The sequence below is a fragment of the Xiphophorus couchianus genome, chromosome 10, assembly GCF_001444195.1.
Source record: "Xiphophorus couchianus chromosome 10, X_couchianus-1.0, whole genome shotgun sequence".
NCBI lineage: Eukaryota > Metazoa > Chordata > Actinopteri > Cyprinodontiformes > Poeciliidae > Xiphophorus > Xiphophorus couchianus.
Genome location: NC_040237.1, coordinates 16,446,823 through 16,460,080, shown reverse-complemented (window position 1 = coordinate 16,460,080; position 13,258 = coordinate 16,446,823). Strand labels below are relative to the sequence as shown.

Sequence of the window (13,258 nt, the reverse complement as noted above, 5' to 3'; positions counted from 1 at the left end):
TTTTATGACTCAGCAGCTAAACTTACACTGAGACAAGTACCATAGTAGTACACAAAATTTCCGAGGTAAGTTAGCCCTATCAGTCATATGGAATGTATCGTGACTTCGATTTAAACACAACTGTCAGACCGGGTGAGTCAAAGGTTATATTTTAAAACCTTTGCCCTTCAGATCCACACTGCCTGTAACTGGAATCACATCAGCTTTGGACGGCTCATAAGTCCTCTGAGGTCTTCAATAGCTTAATAAACTCTGATTACGTTTCCACAGGAGCACATTGGCAGTTGTTCCACATCGATAGAAACTACACAAATGAATAAATATTGAAATTTGATTATTTATGGTGGCATGTAGGAGCGTGGAAAGTTTTCGAGGACTGGGGCTGCCTGTGGAAAATCTCAAGTCCTCTTCAGACATTTCTGTGCAACGTTTACATTCTTTAAGGAGCAAGTTTATTTGCCAAAGAAGTAATCACTAAGGATACAGTGCACATGCTGTATTTATTTCGAATTTAATTATGTTTTCCTTGAAATTCTCCATGTAAATTAGCACTGATGGCTTCCCTGAATGAGATAGAAAGGTAAAAGTTCAAAATGAAGCCTCAAAAATCCTCAATTTTATTTAAAGTTGCAGCTGTTTCTGTAGCTTCACATTAGCTCTTTGTTTAAACTGCCATTTGCTTGCATCACACTAATATTAGTACGTTTCTGCAGCACATCAGATGTGTCACACTATTAATTTTTCGGATAATGGCTTGAACAGTCGTCCATATGTTAAAAACTTTGAATATTGTTTCATAACCTAAATCCATTTTAAATTTCTCGGCCTTATTCCTGACCTGTCTTGTGTCTTCTTAACCCCGGGTGCAGTTTAAAGAGGAATTAGCTGCACAGCATTTTATTTAAAGGCATCAGACATAACGAGGTTAGGTTAAAGGGAGAACCTAATAAGATAACAGAAAGTGTTTTTTAGTTATCCTTTAATGATTTATTCTTTGTTGTGGTATATACTTTTATTTATTGGGGCCTGCCATAGCAGAGCATAGGACAGCGTTGAAATCCGTTGCAAAGCAAGGAGGGCAGAGATGTAGAGAACTACAGAGATGCCAGAACATTCAGTTTCTACAGAGGGAAGAGCTTTCAGAATGACCAAAAAAATAAATAAATAAAAGAAAAAAATATATATATATATATACAGTATATACATATGTATATATATTTTTTTATTATTATTGTTATTTGTTTTTTTTTCGCTTTTCTGCAAAATTTTCCAACTCCACAATTCTGGTTAAGTAGTAAGTAGTGGAAGATAAATTTGTATTTCAAAAGAGCAAAAGAAATCTTATGTTTTTTGAACAATAACAATATTTGTTGTTAATCTGTTGCTAAGAGATGAGTGTTTTCTGGTAACCAAGTGCCATGAAGTAAACATCTGATTTTTACTTTTGCAAAAGTAAAAATCAGAAGGAAGTGCATTAACATTAGCACAAACATTAACAGTGCCCTGCCCACATTAGCAGTAGCATTTTCCCTAAAATAAGCCTTTTAACTATTTTTGTTTATTAATTAGCCATGTTTAGCACACTGAATGGAGGAAGTCAATGTGAGACAACATGCTAGCTATACTCTGTGCCACTTTCAGCATTTAGGCTAACATTAGCATTGTGGATAAATACACTAATTTTAACATGCTGAATGGAGTACGTCCATGTTGCTCAACATGCTTGTGACTCTCCACATGCTATTGAGAACAATAGCAGTAGCAGTAAGTAGCTTACTTTAGCATCGATGCTAAGTTTTAGCATCAGAATGCTGCGTTCCATCCGACGGGCACACTGTGGCAGGCCCCGTTTAAATTTCTTTAAAAACTTTCTAGTTTAGTTATCAACTTATATATAATCTTTCTCTCTCTTTCTTTTCCACTTCTATCCAAAATATTTGTGACCCTAGATTAATCAAGGAATATTAGAAAATAGGAAAATTATACTGCAAATCAAAACTAACTCTCAAGATTAAACAAAAAATATATGTAAATCTTCTAACCCACACTTGTTAAACAATTTAATTGTTTTTGTTGTGACTCCATTTGATTATGTTCTGTGTTTTGTCTTTGTTCTGAATGTACAGTATGTTTGTTTATTTTATTATTCGTTCTCTTATTCGGTTATTTTGCAGTAATTTGTTGGTCAGTAATGTTTTTTTTCCTGTGTGCCCTAATTGGTGAAAAAAAAGAAAAAAAGAAGAAATAATTTGTTAAAAAAAAAAAGACATAATGGTCGATACATATGCATGCCTCATTTTTTATATTATTACTATTTTTTGAAAATACTAATTACCATTCCATTGATTTTGTCCGTGTCCTTTTGACATCACATCCTAATAAACACAGATGTTTTAATTGTATGGGGGGCAAAAGGAGGAAAAAAGGTGGTATGAAAACCTTTACAAGACATATCTTTTTTGTTAATATTCAAAACATTTAACGATAAAACCTGTCAATGGAACATCTTTGACAGAAAGAAATATTAAGATCTAGTTTTTTTAACTGAGAATCGCACACTTACACCTGTGAACATTCAGAATACAGATTCCCACTTAGCTGCCTACCCAACATTTAAACATGAAGTTGACAAAAGTGACATTGTAAGTGAAAGGGTGAAAAATCCTCCCAGAGAATCACAGACAGCAAATTGCCGTTGCGCTTTCTCTGCGGTTTAGCAGAACACAGGCAGCATTGATGTTTTATGTGATTCTGCTTCTGAGCCACCTGAGAACGTGTGGAAGGGATTACACGGTGGGAACACAGTAGACCTGTTAACCCCGAAAACATCACTGTCTCTATTCATGTGTCCGCCGGCTGCCCTGAATATAAATCGCACTTTTGCCGCGGCGTTTCCGCGCTCTCTCGCATTGCATCATGGCAAAGTCTTGATTTCAAAGATCAACGAGTACAAACCACCCGAATAAAGAAACCGATCCCTTTTCTTGCTACTCTCCGTCTGCACATGAGCCACACTGTTCCCGAAAGAAGACTAGGTTAGTGATTAGGACTAAAGAACACATAATCCCTTTGACCCCCATTGGAGAGGTTTCCTGTAATTAATTCATATCTGTTGGCTTAGATAAATAATTTAATGGTTTCTAAATGCAAAGTTAACTGTTGAATAGAAAATCAAAAAGTGCATCATGCCACAATTTCATCTGAAACAATCGCTTGTTAACACATATAGTGAATCAGCCAATCACAAGGCTTCCCCAGTCATACACAATATCAGACTAAAATGGGTTAAGGTACATCTGGAGGCCTGAGGACGTCCAACCTCGAGCTGCTAATGGCTAAAGAAATGGCCGGAGAGTGTAGAGCTAAAAAAATTTTAAATAAAAAATAAAAACTCTTTGGACTCTGCTGGACAACACGGCTGGTTGCTTCTACTGGGGTGGAAATGTGTAGGAAGAAACGGACATCTGCAAGCTTTCAAGTCCAAGGAGACATTTTCCTTACAAAACAGTATATGTATGGGGCCATAAACCTGACGCAACTCTTGGGGAAATACGTAAGCAGTACACAGTTGAGTTTTAATGTGTGCTTGAGGAATAAATAAAAATTGTTTTAGACGTTAGGACAAAAGAAAAGTCTAACAGCAGGACACATTCTGTCCTAGAATGAAGCCAACTGAGTGTATTTATGGTCAATTAAAGAGTACCGTTTTCAGAAATCTTTTCGTCCACATGGCAAAACAAACAATAGCCCAAAACGCTGTTTTTTTTACTCCTCCGAACCTCTAAGTGGCGTTAAAAAATGGAGCCTGGGCCATGTACATAAAGCCTTCACAAAAAGTTAGCAGTAAATACAAGAAGAAAACAACAATGGCGAACAACACAACATGAAGGGAGTCTTCTGTGGAACTTTTTGTAGATGCTGCAGATCCTATAAGGAGATTCTGCGACATCTGCATCGCCAACACAAATATGTGATCCGCCATAGTTGCTGCTATGGATGACACGTTATAGGGTTATAGTTTCAAGTTAGTTAGGGCTAGTTCATTCCAGAAGCACATGAATATGTGAGGGCGAAAGAAAATAGTTTGCGTGTGGACACGGAGCAGAACTGATGGCCCTGTATCATTCACACATGTGTCTGTAAATCAGTACAAATAGATTAGTAGATTCATCTTCACTGTGTCTGGTTGATTTCCGAGGTAGAGCTGGGTTGAATGATCAGTTTTGTGTTTTAATGTATTCGAACACATTGCGTGAACTCTCGGATGAATTCAGTGTAGTCTCGCAAGCAGTGTGACGAAGTTATAATTGTTCTAATTGTTCCTGCTCGCCGTAGTTATTTTAAACAATGAATTTCTTAGAACTCTTTTCGTCTTACCTCCAGTATCCCCTCTCCTGTTTTCTAACTTTCTGACTTGGCCTGTTGCACTCCACTCACATTCCAAAGGGTTTCCAAGAAACTCCAGGCTTGTTAGGCCATTTGGGATACGCCTAACAAGCCTCGAAGGTTTGTTAGAGAACATTAATAAACAAACTGCGTCCTGTAGACCAAGAAATGTAGCAGACAGGTCAGTGATGAAGGTGTGAAGACGTTTAAAGGAGGGATAATTTATAAAAGAAGCTTTGAACAGCTCACAGTGCACTGGTCCAAGAATTGTTGGAGAATAGTAAGAGGGTGGCCATCTGAACTGACAGGGCATGGTGAGAATTAACCAGAGAAGCAGCCGACACGTATTAGACCACCAGAAGAGCAGCAGAAATCCACAGCGCAGGTGGGAGAGATCATTGATGGAACGATTAAACCAGGGGTGTCCAAACTTTTTGCCCGGTGGGCTCAAAAATAACCGCGGAGCAAAAACAACAACCTAAAACCAAGCAAATAAAGTATTTAGACATTTAGTGTAGACAAAGGACCAAACTTCCACCAAAATATTGAATTTTTTTGATTAACCTGAAATTTTCTAGAAAGTGTTTCAAAAAAATTGTTGACCCTTGAAATTCCTTTTTTGTAGAAAATTTCTGTTAATCGAAACATTAGAATTTTTTTCCTATCAAATTTCCTCGTGTTTCTCCAGAAAATTTAAGATTACTCAAAATTTCTGCGTTTTGTAGCAGAAATGTACTATTTACTACTTAAAATTTTGCATGTTTTCTGTATTAAGAGAAAGACATCTATTTTCAGTTTCTTTTGGGCTCAACTGAATACATTTATTTTCAGTAGTAAGAATAGGATTTGTATCAAAATACTCGCTATACTTAGCCAAGTTTACTAAAGAATAAAAGCTGACTTGGGTGCAGCAAAGTTGACTTTTCAGTAAAAGTCTCTTGGTTTTAACTTTTGTTAAAATTTGCTTATAAAAACACAAATACTTTGTGTTGTACTTTACATTTTCCTGTGTAAGAAAACTATGTTGGTAACAATTTTTTAAACCTGATTACAAATTAAAAGTCTCCATTTGCATCTACGGGCCAAATTGGAATTATTTTTGAATTGCAGCTGGAGGCCGCACAAAATCAGTTCAAGGGCCACACTTTGGATTAAGCTGAAAACACGCTAGGTCCATTTAGGCATCCGTTCTGCTAGGTGATCAGGTTCTATGACGTGTGCAGTAATCACAACACATTCATGTCAATGGAGACCGCAATTCCCCGTGACAGCTTCTCTGACTGTCCAACCAAGACAGACCTGAAAGGCTACTTGGTTCAGAGCTATGCGGCCTTGACGGGATTGTCACGAATGTCACAGATCCTCAATTTCGGGAGTCCAAAGAGGGACTGTTGTGTCTGAACCTGGGTAGACACGACAGTTGAAAACCATAAGAAATTCTGTTTGCTGTTCCCCACAAGACATACGTGACACAGTAAACATGGAAGAATTTGTTCTATCCAGGTGAGACTGGACCAGTTTGGCCCACAGGAACAAAGCTTTGTGTGTTGGAAAGTGAACAGAATAATGTACACCACTCTAAGTTTACGTCCGCCATTTTGATCGCTGTTTGCATTCCCCCATCGGCTGATGCAGCGGTGGCTTGTGACGTCATCAGCTCTACCGCAGCCAAACTCCAAACTCAACACCCGGACGTTGTTATTGTGTCTTGTCTCTATGCTGTAACTGCGAAGTAATTTCCCTGCTGGGATGAATAAAGTACTTCTATTCTATTCTATTCTATAAACACAAACCCCCAGCAATAAGGTGACGTATGGTGCAAATCGCATTATTCTTTTCAAAATAAGAAAAAAAAAAACATTGGCTTGTCATTGTAATGTGCCATGTTAAACTAAAGATCAAGGAACTCATGACTCATTATTCTTTTGATGTTTAAAAGACGTGGTGTGCCTGTGAGGCTTTCAAAGAAAGTGTTCACTTGCTAATACCTTTTTCTTTCAGTCGATGCGCAACAGGATCAATCATTCATAACCACCATAACATCCAAACACCTACACGATTATGGGTCCCATCGGTCACGTCAGTCACTGATTTATAGAACCCACTGCTTTCCCTCGCCGACATGTTTTGAGCTACAGGAATAGCTCCTCGTGAGCCCGCGGGCTGCTGTGGGAAAATGAAATCAGCGTCGCAAAGGAAATGACAGATGAGTTCATGGTCTGCTTATTGCTAACGTCTACCCCAGCGATGAAAAATAATGAAAACTGAGAAGGTAAACAAATTCAGCAGCTGAGAAAGCATACTTAATTTTGCATGCATGAGCATTACTCCAAATATTACACCGAAGCTGATCTAGTTATGAAAACACGGAATCGAATTTCTTTGCGCGATGGCGAGCTGTTTGCATGAAGCAGGAAATGGCCAATTTGCTAAAGCCTGGGAATTTAAATAAGACAAACCGTGACATCTCTGGTTTGGATGAATCTTAATGGTGTGGGCTGGAGGAAAGGCACTGACAATGCCTCACGTCTCTTCTGTGAATGTAGCTGTACTGACTGACTTCAGTGTGTGTACTTGTGAGATACTGGTGGAGGAAACTTGAACTTTATTTATAAAAAAAAAAAAACAACAACTTGGCATCAAATCCCAGCCTGGGTTTTTCTACATGAAGTTTGCATGTTCTCCCTGTGCATGAGTGGGTTCTCTCTAGGTACTCCAGCTTCCTCCCACAATCCAAAAACATGACTGTTCGCTTAATTGGTGTGGGTGTGCATGGTTGTTTGCTTCTTGCTCACTGACTACTAGAGATGGGGACCTGTGATCCACCCTTGAATGCAGAAGGTAAGCAAAAACACATTTTTGAACAAGGAGGAAAAATGTGTGACTGGAGACGCTCTTTTCCCTGAAAAGGTCCGGGAGGCGCCTGGTGGAGAAGAGGAAAGTCGGCTGCAGGTTTGTGAGGTGATTACATGGTTTGTTTGTATGCGTTGCAGGAGGTAAGACGGGTTTGGAGGTGGCAAACTGGAGCCTGAATCCTGGACAGGTTGTAGGTTTGAAGATCTGAGGAGTGGGACGATGGAACGGAGGAGAGTGATCCACCGGGTGAAGTCCTGGGGATGCTTGAGCTGCAGTGGATTGACCCGAAGAGTGGAGGTAAGTTTAACTCAAGATGTTTCACCAGAGGGAACACTGGAGACCGCTAGCAGACAAGAGGCCACCATGGACGGTGGTCATCCAGCGAAAAGGTGTTGTCCTGTTGCTCCTTATATCCACAGCGGCTTGATGAAGGAATCAGCAGCAGGTCTGGAGGCTGCTTGGAGTCAGTAATACCGTCTGCAGAGATCCTCTCTAGAAAGTGTGACTCACACTCAGACCAAAACACACCTACACACCCAGGAAGCAAATCATAGCACAGGGCGTTCTGGTTAAACACAACCAAAACAAACACGTGTGAGTGGGCGAAACGGCTTGTGGTCTTTTTTTCCCCTTTTAATCAAAAACAAAAGAGAAATTCTACAACAGCTAAAATCTCCATTTTGGTTTACATTTAGTAAAGAAGGAAGTTGTTTTCGGCTGCACAGTGGCGCAGTTGGTAGCACTGTTGCCTTGCAGCAAGAAGGTCCTGGGTTCGATTCCCGGCCGGGGTCTTTCTGCATGGAGTTTGCATGTTCTCCCTGTGCATGCGTGGGTTCTCTCCGAGTACTCCGGCTTCCTCCCACAGTCCAAAAACATGACTGTCAGGTCAATTGGTTTCTCTAAATTCTCCCTAGGTGTGAGTGTGTGTGTGCATGGTTGTTTGTCCTGTATGTCTCTGTGTTGCCCTGCGACAGACTGGCGACCTGTCCAGGGTGTACCCCGCCTCTCGCCCGGAACGTAGCTGGAGATGGGCACCAGCAACCCTCCCGACCCCATTAGGGACAAGGGTGAACAGAAATTGGATGGATGGAGGAAGTTGTTTTCAGTGTCTTCTTCAGAGGTTTTTGTGTTGTTTCCCTTCAGTGGTTCTGCTGCAGCTCCACCACAGGTGAGGAGAGGAACAGGCTTTTTAGAAGGTTTGGATCGATAGAGTACAAGGTTTACCCCAGTATATAATAAGCCTGGTGGGCCACCAGGCTTTACTTGCCCCCCCACCAGGCTTAGCATTGCTTGGTCATTGGGTTTTTTATACACCAGTAACAGTGAATAAGTTTGTAGTTGGCGTATGACAAAAACTGGACACGAGGAGATGCACACCTGCCCATTGGCCTCAAACGCCAAATGATGATGCCTCGAGATAAAACTAGCTTGGTTATGTCAAGATGAGAGAACAGTGAAGTAGTATTTACAAGAAGGAAGCCAGTTTTGAAAGAGAAACAGAGTTTGAGGTATTTTGCAAAGGAGAATGAGCAGAAGTTTCTTCCTCTGACTGTACAAATCTGGCAGAGACATGCTCCCAGACTAAAATATTTATTTATTGAATTGTGATTTTCTTTCTTTCTTATTTTATGTCTCATCTGTATGACAAAGCCTCAAGTGGCCTGATTCTGCTTGGAACATGGAAAACATGTTTTTCTTTTGCTCAAACATATAAAAGAGAGATTAAAATGTTTATCTTCACCAAAAAAACAACCTTGTTAAACATTTCAAATGCTAGACTTTCCCAGGGTTCAAATTCAAAAGGTTAGTTCTGATATATTTTCAGTGTGTCAGACAGTGAATAATGTAGAAATACATAGGCAAATAAAATACAGCAGATATCATTTTTTAAACTAAACATGCAGTTGAAAGCTGACATTCACATACACCAAATAAAAACCACATATATATTTTTTTTCTCTCTGTCTGGCAGTAAATTATCTATATATAATAAATGCCAGAAAACGTACGAGAACTTTTTTTTTTTCTCGAGATTTCTTTGTAACTTTCTCCACATTCAGAAGCGTACGCAGACTTCTGGTATCAACTGGAGCTGTTGCTGCAGATTTCCCTCTAGTGTATATTATTATATTAAGAATCAGACTGAAAGAGGTTGAATACAGATCCGTGCCACACTTTTCAGATAAAAGTCAAGAATTGCAGTCATATTCAATGAATTCAAAAATGCGTTCCTTGGGCATACATCCGTCACCGCGGAATAAATCTGTATAATGTTTCATTTAGTGGTGAAGTTCCTGAAGAAAATGAAATTATGAATAATATTCAAATTTATTGAACGGGTCTGAACTGCTTCGTGCTGGTCTAACACATGAAAGCTGAATAAAAATTAAAAAAATTATTAATCTGACGTGTGAAGAAGTTCAGCTTGTATCATTTTGCGTTAACAAAAACTAACCACAACATTACAGGTGAGGTCATCGGCTCCGCGGGCCCTCGGCAGGATTTCCACATGAACCCCTTGTTCAAGTCTCAACTAGTTGTCAATGTTTACCTACTTTTGCTTCAATAACCCACTTCCCCGCTTCCCAGCGCAAACTGGAAAAATCCCAGCGCCGAGCTGATTAAAGAGGTGTCTGAATTATTAGCGGCGGAATGACGGGGGGGTCAGAGGGCAACAACCGAGTGCGCGAGTCAATGAATACATAAATTATTGAGGAGCTGGTGGGCTAAGTGAGAAGGGGCCTCCACGCTTACGTCAGCAACATGTCATTAGACAATAAATGTGCGGCTGATGAAAGACTGGAGGGCAAGGGGCGGCGAGTGGAAAAACCCAGGAAGGGTCTGAGGGAGCAGCTGACAAATGCCACAAAAAAAAACTTAATTGGATCAAGGATCAAGATGAATGAGTTAAATTTTTTTCACATAACTAAATAAATGACAGAATGAATCAGGGTTTCTCTCGGTTTTCACAGCAAATTTATGCCCAATTCGTTCTCTATTCTGAAACTGTCTGTCAAAATTAAAGCCCACTTCAACCCCTTTCTCCTCTGACAGCATCATAATTAAATTAGAAAAGCGTGTCAACCTCGTCTAAAAAGAGCCTCCCGCCGAGAGGTGACGCATGTTTCCCGGTGATGATGTGGGGAAAGGGCAGAGCCAACGAGCTTCCTCCTCTGTCAATCTCACTTTTAATAGGGGGGTATTTATTCACTGATATGTCGCTAAAGTAGGCCGTTGTGTAATATTTTTAATGGGAACTGTCGATGTCAAAGGTCAAACTCAAAGCCGGTGTCACGGCATAACAAGGACTGGTGACAACTTCTCTCTGGGATCTATTTATAGATCATTCACAATTACATTTCCTTCGATTAAACCTTCGGCAGAAAGCTATATTAAGTTACTGCTAGTAATTAAGAAGTGGCTTCTTCTTCACACTGGCATCTCTCTCTTTTTCTCTTCCTCTCTCTCTCGCTTTTTTTTCTTTCCATCTTTGGCACAGTTAATGATCTGCACGAGCATGCCGTTTCCCATCAACCTGCAGCGACGCTCACGCGGGAACCATCACCAGTATCGATCCGCTACCATGGCAACCCAGTGTTTACACGCGGCGTTTAATCTTCACGCGCCTCATTTGCGCCTTAATGGCCGGACGGGGGGTAAAGAGGGAAACTGTCTTAGGCGGGAACAGAAGATAGGAAGAGGTGTGACTGTAGACAAAATTAGCCGAGCCTTTTAGGCTGGTGAAAACTTCAAGAACACCTTCCATATTTAATTGTAGTGGTAGTAAAATGAGACAAGGGACAGATGGGGCCAATCAAGGGGAAAATCGCAACAACACAGGAACTAAACACAAAAACACACATCCCTACAGTAGTATGAATTTTAGTGGTCGTTTCTCTTTATGATGATTCATTTTTGCTGCTAGCTCTAGAATTGCATGTTTGTTTTAGTTGTATTTACCCACAATGCCCTCCACTGTAGTCCGCTTCCTGCTCGACGTTCACATATACGTTCAAACCGTGCCAAAATTCACTTCAGCCGAACCAAGGCCAAAGTTTTTTTGGCAGACTAGAGTTTGCTTTTTTTTTTGGGTCTGCATCAGAGTTGGACCACGCATTTGCACCTTTCCAAACAAACATGGACTTTAGACATGCTCTGATTAATGTGAAGTAAACAGGGCTGGTCAATATCAATTTAATTCACAACGTGCTTTAGAAACAGCTATTAACTGCACCAAAGTTCTGTACAGTATTCATAGAACCAGCAGCAGTAATGCACCGTTAATTACATACAGGTTTATTGTTCACTTATTGAGTTCTGAAGACAGTCTTTTCTCTGAATTTTATTACCGGGTATCAGAGTAAACACGCCTGAAAATGAGGGGATGTTCACCTGCTTGTCTTTGACTGTCCTTATTAATTCACCAATTGTACTCAAATAAACCGTTCTTCCAATTCAAGTCCTTTCTCTTGCACAGTTCACCTGTGTGGGTAAGTAGTTATTTATTGACTGGATTTGTTGCTTTTCCAGTATTTGCAACTTTGTTTTGCTCTAAAAAAACAAAAACAAAACTGGAGCTCCAATCCTGCATCATTCTTATAATCGTTAGCGTCCTCGTTTATGAGAATCTGGTCACTGCTGCTGTCCTGCCCCAGTCCCGGGCCTTATCGCAGACCTAATTAAGCACTTTTAATATATTTTATCATAGTACGACGGTGCCATTCCAGCTCAAACCTGATTCTGCTCCGTCTGTTTGGTTACCTGCAGGGTACAAGGTCGTGTACATGTACCGGCACAACAACGTCAGGACTCCGCTGACGTCCGCGATGCCCGTCCTCCTGAGCATCAGGACATCGTGTTGCCTGGTGTAACTGTTAGTCTGCGTGTGCAAGTCAAGAGGGGGAAGCCGGGGAAGGCCGATGCGTAGATTACAGTCAGTTCAGCACATGATTGCAACAAATGAATGGACGAGGTGTACAGTACTGAGCCGCTGGCGCTGATTACAGCAGTGGTAGGAATGACTGGGACGCAGAGTTGGACGATTATTGGTTTTGTTTGCTTCAGATTTACAGCACTGGCCAATTTCCTGTCCTGCGTTATCTGATCGCCTGCGCCGGTGCGATCGGGCAGGACGTCGCTCAGCAGACCGATCAGTAGGGGGAAAAAAAACAAAAACTAGTCATGATTTATAACTGTGGATGTGTGAGTGAATTATGAAACACATGAATGTCTTATTGGTAGTTCTGTAACCGGGTGGATGATTGGATAAGGAGGAAGAAAATAGATTTATGCAGCTAAATATGGCTGCATGGATGAATGACCTCACTAAGATGTACTAGAGGATATAAACTACTATGGTGGAGAAATGATGGCAGCTGTCATTTTTTTTATTGTTGGCTCCTTGCAGAAACATAAACAGCTTAAAAAGGAAAACAATGCATAACTATAGAAACCTGTTATTTCCAGCTCAACTACTTTCCGGAGTGAATTGTTAAAAACATTTCACTCTTTTATTATTTCTTTATAACTGTTGCACAAATGTGGACACATTGATCCCCTATGGCTAAAATTGTGTAAAAAAGAGACTCTTCACTTTTTTATTTTCAAACCACCATTTATCCAGTGTAGAATCACATCACTAGAAATAATTGAGTTGACCTAAATTGCTGTGATTTTACTTAACTTTTTTAAGTTGATGTGCGCTCAAGACACAGTGGCCAATTTCTTTATTTATTTTTGCCACCATTCACTAGCCATGTTTCAAGTTATCATAAAATGTTATTGGGTTTATGTACATTTTTTGGACCAGTGATCCGACTCTTTGGATATGCAACACAGTCCGAAAATTTTGTGATAACTCCACATTATTCTCTGTTTTAGTCTGGTACTTGTATTATTATCATTGCTATTGTTATAATTGGTTTTTATATATTTTTATGTTATTTTTGTGTGAACCTTCATACCTGATCCTTCTGTTGAATTTCCCCTCCGTGGGACAATAAAGGCTGTTTTTAAA

General features: G+C 40.1%; 1 long non-coding RNA gene across 1 annotated transcript in view; it reads left to right on the top strand.

The window, feature by feature from the left end:
• Positions 1-13,258, top strand: part of LOC114151857 (uncharacterized) — a 24,023-nt gene extending 10,765 nt beyond the window's left edge. The window contains exons 3-4 of the long non-coding RNA XR_003597032.1: positions 7,380-7,539; positions 12,010-13,258. This is a non-coding gene — a long non-coding RNA (uncharacterized LOC114151857). The remainder of the gene's footprint in view (positions 1-7,379; positions 7,540-12,009) is intronic.